The 9,825-nt window shown below is 53.7% G+C and overlaps 1 non-coding gene across 1 annotated transcript; it reads right to left on the bottom strand.

The window, feature by feature from the left end:
* Positions 1-107, bottom strand: LOC112312717 (U6 spliceosomal RNA). Its single transcript, XR_002975607.1, has one exon. It is a non-coding gene; the product is annotated as a U6 spliceosomal RNA (small nuclear RNA).
* Positions 108-9,825: the final 9,718 nt, after the last annotated feature.

Consider the following 9,825-nt stretch of genomic DNA (forward strand, 5'->3'; position numbering starts at 1 on the left):
AAAACTATGGAACACTTCACGAATTTGCACATCATCCTTGGGCTGGGGCCATGCCAATCTTCTCTGTATTGTTCCAATTTTAACACATATGCTGCCAAAGCGAGCACTTTTTGAGCAATTTTGGGTTTACAGAAAAATTAAGCAGCAATAACAGAGTTCCTACACACCTTCACACGAATTACCCTATTGTCTCCCGCTATTATTAGCACCTTGCACTGCGGTGGTACGTTTGTCATAACTGCTGAGCCAGTATCGATACATTATCATTAATTGGAGTCCACAGGGCACATCACGGTTCTGTTTCGGTGGTGGACACTCATGGGTTTGGACAAGTGCACAATGACACGCATCCACCAGTACAATATCACACAGAATAGTGTCACGGTCCTGAGCCCTCGGTGCTCCAGGCAGCCTTCCCCCACCCCGACACCCACACCTCCTTTCCTTGTTTCCACTGTGTTGGCCGTTTCCAAAATGTCCTAGAGTTGAAATCAGACAGCACAGAGCCTTTTGGACTGGCTTCCTTCTCTCAGTTAGACGCATCAAGGGTTCCTCCAAGTCTTTTCGTGGTTCGATGGCTCCTGTCTTTTCAGCACTGAGTAACGTTCTGTGCCTGGATGGCCCGCCCTTTATTTATCCATCCGCTGTCGAAGGGCATCTTCGCTACGGCCATCAGGAGCAAAGATGCTGTGAACAGCCTGTGCAATCTGTGCGTGGACGTTTTCCTTTGGTTTTACATCTGCAGGGTACCAAACATCCCCGGCAGGTTTTCCCAGCCATGAAGTCCAAGGTGGTAACTCAAGTGGGGCTGCCTGAACTTGTCCAAATTTCCAAATTTCCCTCCTGTGCACATAGCTCTCAAATGAGGAAAACGCACTGTTTGGTCTGATACACACTCTGGCCCAGCAAGTCCTGACTCGGCCAGTGCAACCTCAGGGTGGGGATGGGGGTTGGCCATAAGCAGGGGCTTGAACCCAGGCTTCGTGTGGGCCCACACCACTAAGAATCCTGCTCACTGGCAGGAATGCAGTTAAACAGGTTGGCTACTGCGGGGAAGTCCGCAGTCCCTCAGAAAAGTCAAACTTAGTTACCTCTCCACTGCTAGGTACGTGCCCCAAATAACCAAAAGCAGGTGTTCAAACAAAAATGTGCTCACAACTGTTCACAGCAGCACGACTGACAGCAGCCAAAAGCTGGAACCACAGGTGAACAGACAAACACAACGTGGTTCACCCTCACCCCGGACTCACCGCTGACACTCACCAGAACATGGATGGAGTTTGAACACGTGATGCTCAGGGAGAGACGCCAGACACAAGGCCACACGGTGTGTGATTCCACTCACGTGAAAGGTCCAGAAGAGGCACATCCTCAGGCACAGGAAGTGGGTCAGTGTCAGGGGTGGGGAGGGGCTGGGAGAGTGAGGGCTCACGGGGGCTGCTTTTCGGGGTGAGGGAGTGTTCTGGAACAAGATAGAGGTGATGATTACACAGCATTACAAATGTACTGAATGCTACTGGAAAATGATTAATGCCACATTATGTGAATTTCACCTCAATTTTATTTTTTAAAGATTTCATTTATTTTTAGAGACAGGGGAAGGGAAGGGGAAAGAGAGGGAGAGAAACACTGATGTGAGAGAGAGACATCAATCTGTTGCCTCTCGTACACACCCCATTCGGGGACCGAATCCGGGCATGTACCCTGACCGGAAATCAACCAGCGACCTTTGGCTTCACAGAATGACGCCAACAAAGCCACACTGGTCAGGACTGGTCAATTTAGCAAAGGCTTGTGCTCAGACCCACTTTACTCCCAGATCGTTCACACCCTCTGACTGCCCACCATGCACCCACTCCTTGCTGACCCCTGAAATGGGCCTGGGGCACAGTAAACACCCGGAGTACAGCGCCTGCTGGGACTGAACGGACCCCAACTCCAGTTTCCTGAGAACAGTCTCCTTTGAACAGCTAAAGCCCACCTGAGTGTCCTAGACCGTGCTGAGGCCTGACCTGCATTATCTGGTTCTATCCTGCTTTTCTTCCTGGAGGTCAAGGTCACACAGGAGGGAGGTATTCTCTCTAGGGGTAAGGGCTCTCCGAAGACCAGGCACCTCAGCTCTACACGGAGTGACCCTGGTCCCCTCTTTAGAGACCATATTGAGGCTCAGGGGGGAAACAGCTCCTGAAATCACCTGCTGCCCCTCGAACTCCACCCAGTTCAGTCAGTCCCTCTCTGAGGAGCCCGCTGCGCCCCAGGCACTGGGAACGTGAATACACACTCAGTAGGGCGTGGTGCAGCTGAGGACTTGGAGTGGTTGTAACGGCTGCCTCAGTTTCGCCACTGGGAAATCGGGTGGGCCTCCAGGGCTGGCCACTGTCTACCCAGTATCTGAAATTCTGCCGCCTCCCCTGAGTCCAGGCCTTGGTGTCCACCACCACCACCCAGCCTGGTCTGCAAAGGAATCTCGTTCCACCTCCCTCCCTTCAGTGGCAAAGTGGAAGGAGGCACAACTGCCCTGGCTAGAGGGTGGACAGTCTTGATGGGGGCGGGACGGGGTGGGGGAGTAGAGGGTGGCCTGAGGCGAGTCAGCCATGGGTGGCCAGGCCTGCCTGGCGACAGAGCATGTGGGCCTGGGGTCAGGCAGGCCAGAGCACACACGTAGACGGAATAACCCCAGCGTGGTGTGCCTGGGGGGTACAGCCTAGGAGGGTGCTGGCGTGTCCTATGAGCCGGCCAGCTGGCAGTTCTAGGGCCAGACACACAAAGTCCTGCAATGCTGGCCGGCTGGAGCAAACAAAAGGAAAAAGGAGTTCCTGGGCCATAGCCCTTAAAACAAACAAACAAACAAGTGGGAACAAAAGAAGGAATGCTCGGAATGCGGCCAGGTCCCCTCCCGGGTGCACTGACCCTGTAGGGCCTGAGGCCGCCCCGGGCTCCCGGCTCCGTGGGAGGGAGCCCAGAAAATGATTAACGCAAAGGAATTTTGCTGTCGTGGAGATCACCCTGTCCGGCAGCTCTGCTGTAAGGGACATTTGGGGGTCTTGGTAGGTTTGAATCCTTGGGCGGGAAGAACCCCGTGGAAGATTCCAGAGACAAAAGCTTCGCAGGGAGAAACAACCATGAACTTGGCGGGCTGCTGGAGGGACACGGGCACTTCCAGCGGCAGTGCTAAGCCTGGGCCGGGCGGTGCGGAGGCCCCTCTCCCGGAACCGTCCACAATGTCTGGAAGTGACACGGCCCTCCCGCACTGTGAGGACAAACAGCAGCCGAGTTCGGCATGTTTGTTTTCATGGTTGGACCTGTCTTATCTTCCGCAAAAAGGAAGGAGCCTGTGCTTACCCAACGAATTCTAGAATTTTCCTCCAGGATCCTGCCTGGGAATTGAAACTCCGTTCACTAGATAGAGAAGCTGGAGCAGGGGAGGAAAATGTGGCTTTCTTCAAAAAAAAAAAAAAGTAGATTTTAGGGAAAGGAGGACTTTCATCATCTTAGTCTTTCTGGGTTTTTCTTGGTGTTTGTGGAACTCTGCTGTTCTGACAGGGAGACCCTGGGTGTTGCGCTCGTCAGAGGTTCGGGTTCTGGAGACTGAGGAGAGGCGGCAGGGTGTCCTGGGGCAGCTGGGCTGGGAGGACTTCTGGGGACTCTGGAACACGGGGTGGGGCGGCCAGGAGTGTTGTGCTTGAGCCCTGTCCTCCCTGAATGGGCACCCAGATTTAGGGCTGAACATGTCTGTCACCCCAGCACATTCCGAGGTCAAAGAAACCGGGCAGGAGCTGTTGCCCGCATGAAGAGGGGCCCAGCTCCCGCACTGCAGGCTGGCCAGGAGGAGGGCGTGAGACAGTCGGCAGGTCAACTGTCTGTCACATGCGGAGACGTTTCCAGAATTTCAGTTTGGAAAGGTGACAAAGTTCTGGATGGTGGTGACCGTTCCACAACGATGTGAATGCACTTAATGTCCCCAAGCTGTTCAATTGAAAGGGAGAAAAGGTAAATTTTGTGTTACGCATATTTTACAATTTAAAAAAGTGAGTTTCAGAGGAAACATTAATATCACCTGGAAAGCTCAGGATACAGAAGGAGAAGGGAAAACCTGCTTAACGAGGAAGCAGGTCTCACTTTGGTGAGCAGAACGCAGCTACAAAATAAAGCTCAAAGCCGCTGCCCAAGGGGACACCCTCCGACACACTAGTGGTTTTCCCTTTGGATCGCTGGGGACAGTTGGTTTCCTCTTCTGCTCTATTTTTAAATGGTTTGCTACACTAACGCGACCAAGTTGGTCGTTAAATGCAAAACGCATCATGGAAAAACGAATACAAAAGGCCTGAGGACCATTGAAAACTCACAGGATGGAAGATAGGAAGATGAAGATGCGTGGCAGTTGGTGTCATGCTGCTACCTTACACACACATACACACACACACACACAGGACGACTGTGTTGTCCCCGCAGATTCCACGGTGGAAAACAGGCCTTGGAGATGTTTGGGAGCAATCTGGGGGCAAACAGCATGAACTCGGAACAGCAGGCATATGCAAGGAATAGGGCGGAGGAGCTTTACACATTCATTTTATATTCTGGGGGTGTGTGAACTGGTTACAGTGATACTTAGTTTTTAACCAATGTTTAGAAAGTATTAGCATGATTGGGATTATATGTGTTATATAAATATGTAACAGTAATCATATGTATATATACACATATCTACATTATGTATCCACTTATTTTCTTTTTAAAAAATATTTGAGAGAGGGGGGGAGGGGGAAAGAGAGGGAGAGAAACTTCCACCAGTTGCCTCTCTCTTGCCCCGAACTGGGAACCTGGCCTGCCACCCAGGCATGTGTCTTGACTGGGAATCGAACCAGAGACCTTTCGGTCCACAGGCCAGCGCTCAATCCACTGAGCCACACAAGTTAGGCTCCACTTGTTTCCCATACAAGAGAAACAGATGTAGGAAATATGAAAGGAAGGTCTCTAATATTAAAGGGGGTTACTGCTGACTTGTGAGGTGGAGTTTACAGGTAATTTTTATTTTTATTTTTCTATTTGGTTAAGTAATTGTGTACAACGAGTATTAAACATACATACATTTTAAACTCAGTAAGAAAAATACGTAGAAAAGCCTCAGGAACAAAAGGAAACCTCTTCCGCATCAGCAATCACTCCCCATCCCCCTCCCCAGCCCTGACAACTACTTATCTACTTCCTGTCTCTGGACGTGCCTGTTCTGGACATTCCACACAAACGGACTCACACCCTGTGCGGCCTTTTATGTCTGGCTTCCTTGATTGAACTTCATGTTTTCCAAGTCCATCCATGTTGTAGCGACTGTCATTGCTTCGCTCCTTTTCAGCCGAGTAATCTTCCAGCGCACAGCTGGACCACATTCATCTGTCGATGGATACTTGTTCTCCCCTTGTGGCTGTTGTGACTCATGCTGCTGTGAACATTTGTGTACAGTTTCATGTGGACATGCATCTTCTCTTTAAAGAGTTTACTTATTTCTTTTTAGAGAGAGGGGAAGGGAGGGGGAGAGAGAGAGAGAGAGAGAGAAACATCAACTGGCTGGCTCTTGCGTGCTCCCCAGCCGGGGACTGAACCTGCAGCCTAGGCATTTGCCCTGACCCCCTGGCTGGGAATTGAACTGGTGACCTTTTGGTTTGTGGGACGACGCCCAACCAACTGAGCCACACCAGTCAGGGCAGGACATGTGGGGTTTTTTTTCCCTTGGAGTAAAATTCCTACGATGAAATTGCCGGGTCAGACAGTAACTCCACATTCACCCTTTGGAGGAACTACCACTGCTTGCCACAGCGGCTGCCCCACTTCCCAGCCCAGCGGCTGTGGACTGGGGCTCTGGCCTCTCCACCCGAGACCCCACGTGAACAGCAGCCATCCTGTGGGTAAGGGGCGTCATCTCACCATGGGTTGGGTCATCATTTCCTTGATGGCTTATGGTGTTGAGCACCTTGTCATGGTCTTGTCTGTCTTTGCAGAAATGTCTGCTCAGAACTACAAAGGCATTTGGAGCCAGTGGCCTCGGCCCCTTCCCATCACTCCTTCCCATCCTCCCGGCCTCCGGGCGGCCACAAGCAGAAACCTTCTTTGGGCTAGCACCTGAGCAGCACTCACCCCAGGCCCATCAAAACTGGAACAAATGGTGACACAGTGTGTCCACTACGAGAAGGGGTGGCTTCTGTGGAGCCAGGGCACCGAACAATTGCACGTTCAGACTGAGAAGAGGAACAGGGTCCGTCTTGACCCCAGGTTGGTGGTCAGGAGCCTCACCCTGGCAGGCGGCCCCGAGGCCATCCCAGCCAGCTTCCTGAGACTCCAGATCAAGTGTCTGGTCCTGCTATAAACTATTGATGCCAGAAACGTCACCACCGCGAGGCTGGCTGTCTTGGGTTTCATATGTTACCTGTTATGAAATACAGGGCCACTCTCCCTTGCGTCCTGGAGTCCTATCCGCCTGCCTGGTAGGGGCACACTTCTTCCTTTGCGCCTTAATCCTTCCAGATTACCTTCTCACCAGGATTCCAGAGCTCCACACCATGCAGCCCGGCCTCTGGGGGGTCACCTGCAGAGGACTCGGGGGCCTTATTGAAACTCAGCTGACATTGGACAAGTAACTCTGTGGGTGGCCATCCTCGGCACTATGGCGTGGAGAGCAGCATCCCTGGCCACCAAGCACTTAATGCTGGGAGCACCCTCCGTGTCACAGCCACAGATGTCCTCAGATGTCACCCAGTGTCCAGGCGAGGGGACAAAAAGAACCCCTGGGTGAGAGCAGCGACTTCACTGTGTGGAGTCAAGGCCCCACCGCAGTGACCGGGACGGGGCTGCGGTCCCCACCCCTCGGCGAGCGAGGACTTGGGTCTCTGCTCCTGCCCTGGTGCAGACGCACTGGGCAGCCCAGAGCCCCTGCCTGGCCCCGTCCCAGCTAGTGCCCATGGCCCCACGACCCCGGGACAGGCGGGCAGCCGAGTGAACAGATGGCTGCGGGATCGCTTACAGCCCAGCTCACATTCCCTCTCCTATCAAGACATCTTCCTTTTCATCAATTTTGCAAGGGCCGCCGAAGCAAGCCAACTTTCCTGTCACCAGGTGAAGCTGCCAGCCCGGGCAGGACAGCCACTGTCCACCTGCCTGGCCACACTTCTCGAAGGCAGAATAAGTTTCCTGTGGCTGCCACGAGCAAGAGCCATGAACTGGGGGACTTAAAACAGCGCGTTTACTCTCTTCCTGTTCAGTACGCCAGAAGTCCATGACCAAGGCGCTTGTAGGCTGCTTCTTTGTGGAGGCTGGGGCAGGGGGGGGTCTTGCTGGTGTGCCAGCAACCTTGGAGTCCCATGCTGGTGACCTCATCACTCTGGTCTGCCTGACAACTTCCTGCTGTCATGTGGCCTCTCCCTTGTTTGTGTGCAAATCTCCCTTTTTATAAGGACACTGGTCACTGCATTACAGCCACCTCACTCAGGTGTGATCTCATCTTATTTAATGACCCCTGCACAGACCCTGTTTCCAAGGCCGCATTCACGGGTGCGGGGACAGGGGGCAGTCAGGGCATGGAGACATCTTTTGGGATTGTGACCCAGCCCACAGCAGGGCCCCGGTGGCTCCCGCCTCCACACTCTCCTACCCTCCCCCCTCAAATTAAATGTAGCTGCTCTGTGAGGCTGCCCTGACCTGTGCCGCCCCTTCCTGCCTTTCTCTCTGGCCATTTCCTGCAGGGCTCATTGCAGCCTCCTGATGTTGCCACCATCAGTTGCAGGTTTACTGTCCATCTTCCCTGAGGCCTAGGCCTCCTGCACAGCCCAGTGCCCGGCAGGAGCCCCGACATGGACTCGGGCCATTTGGGCCCTTTGCCTGTGTCTCCATTTGACAGAAGGACCCCTGGCCCACACCTCTCCGTGGGCTGCACCTGGTGACCCCCTCCTGAGAGGACAGTTAGGGGAGAGACTTCCCAGTGACGCAGACTAACAGACACAGTGGCTAGGAGGCCAGGGCCAGCACCAGCCCTGTGGAGCCGTGGGGACAGCCGGGGCTCTGACAACTTTATGGCATGTGTCAGGGCTTCGTTCCTTTCCCTTGCTGACTAATACTTCACTGTGCAGATGGACAACTTGCATTTGTCCGTACATCTGTTGTTTCCACTTTTTGGCTGCTGTGAACACACCTGGACAAGTGCCCGTGTACAGGTTTCATTTCTCTTGAGCACACACCTAGAAGCGTTGCTGGGTCAGGTGGTCGCTCTGTGTGGGCTCTTCGGTGGACAGGCCAGGCTGTTTGCCGGGGAGGCAGAGAAGTCTGGGTCAAACCCAGGGGGTTGTCTTACAGGCTGAGAGGCTCAGGCAGCTGACTCAACCTCTCTGGGCCGGGGAAAAGGAAGTGATGGTATTTTGCACTCCGAAGATTAAAGAGTTAAAACTGGGAGGGGCCCAGCACTGGCTGAGCTCCAATCCCAGCAGGTGTGGATCAGGCTGGGGGTGGGGTGGGGCTGGAGGCAGAAACCTAGCTCTAGCTGGCAGGGAGGGTGGTGGTGGTGGCAGGGCCTGGGGAGAGGGTGGGTTCCTGGTAAACCAGGCTGTTTGGGGTGGATAAGGGCTGGGGACTCTGCAGATGGCCCCAGTGCCTGGAGCTGGGGGAGGGGAAAGGCTGAGCTCTGGATGTGTGGGGTCGAGGATAAGACCCTTGAGAGGTGACCATGACAATTCAGGGGAAGCACCTTGGGGGGCCCCCTTCCCACCTTGCAGAGAAAGAGGGCTGGGCAGGAGGAAGAGGTAGGGGGCCTAATTGGAGGAGGGAGACTGGCCCCATGTCTTGGGCCTGGGGAGTTGGCTGTTCCCTGATAGACCCAGGCTAGAGGCAGATTCTGGATATTCTTAGGCAACAGGGAGTTCCAGGAGGTACAGGAGTGGCTCTAGGCGTGACTCCAGGCCACCCAGCTGGGACGGGGGAGGGGCTCCAGCTTGAAGGGGTTGGGAGTAACCTCTTTGATACCTCCACTTCCCCAGCTCAATCCAACAGAAACGTGGAAAAAGGGTCAGAGAATCTGGGAGGACTTCAAGGGGAGGGGAGAGGGGGAGTGACTAGTGTAAACCCAAGCCCTGGATACCTCACCGCCCCCCCCAAGGCTTTTGTAATCAAGGTATGGAATAAACAAACATGTGACTAAATAGAAAACTATTAAGCTGTTTCCATTTGAAACAGGGAGGTAAGCCCACAGGTTAAGAGGGACTGGCCTGGCCCTGCCCCTGTGTTTTGACGAAGGGGTAAACTGAGGCACCATCGCCCCCACCCCCATCTGATCTGAGACAGGGATGGAGGCCCTGCAGGTCCCTCTCACCAGAGCTTGGGATACCAGCCCTCCACCGCCATGTGGCACCCATCCACCCCCCTTGCTCCTGCCATGGAGAGTATCATTTTCAAAATTATCAAACAATTGCAAGGTGAGCATGCAGTCCCTAGCCCTGAATCATTCATGAGTGAAGCAGCTGTCTGGCAAGACTAGGATGAAAGAAAGCACCCAGAAGGGAAAAGGAAGACAAAGAGAGAAGGCTGGCCAGCTCCTAAATAAATCAGAGGAATGGATCTAATTCTCCATGGTGGGCCCTAAGCATTGGTAACCATGAGGCCCCCCTGGGAGCCTAGCTGCAATCATGAGGACCCCGCCAGTGACCTTTTGTTGCTGGTCCAAGTTTCAGATGGTGTGGTGGGTTGACTGGGATCCACAAAAACCCACCACAGGGTTATGTTCACATCCTAATCCCTGAACCTGTGAGTATGACTTTATTTGGGAAAGGGGCCTTTGCAGTTGTGATT

The sequence above is a fragment of the Desmodus rotundus genome, chromosome 9, assembly GCF_022682495.2.
Source record: "Desmodus rotundus isolate HL8 chromosome 9, HLdesRot8A.1, whole genome shotgun sequence".
Lineage (NCBI taxonomy): Eukaryota > Metazoa > Chordata > Mammalia > Chiroptera > Phyllostomidae > Desmodus > Desmodus rotundus.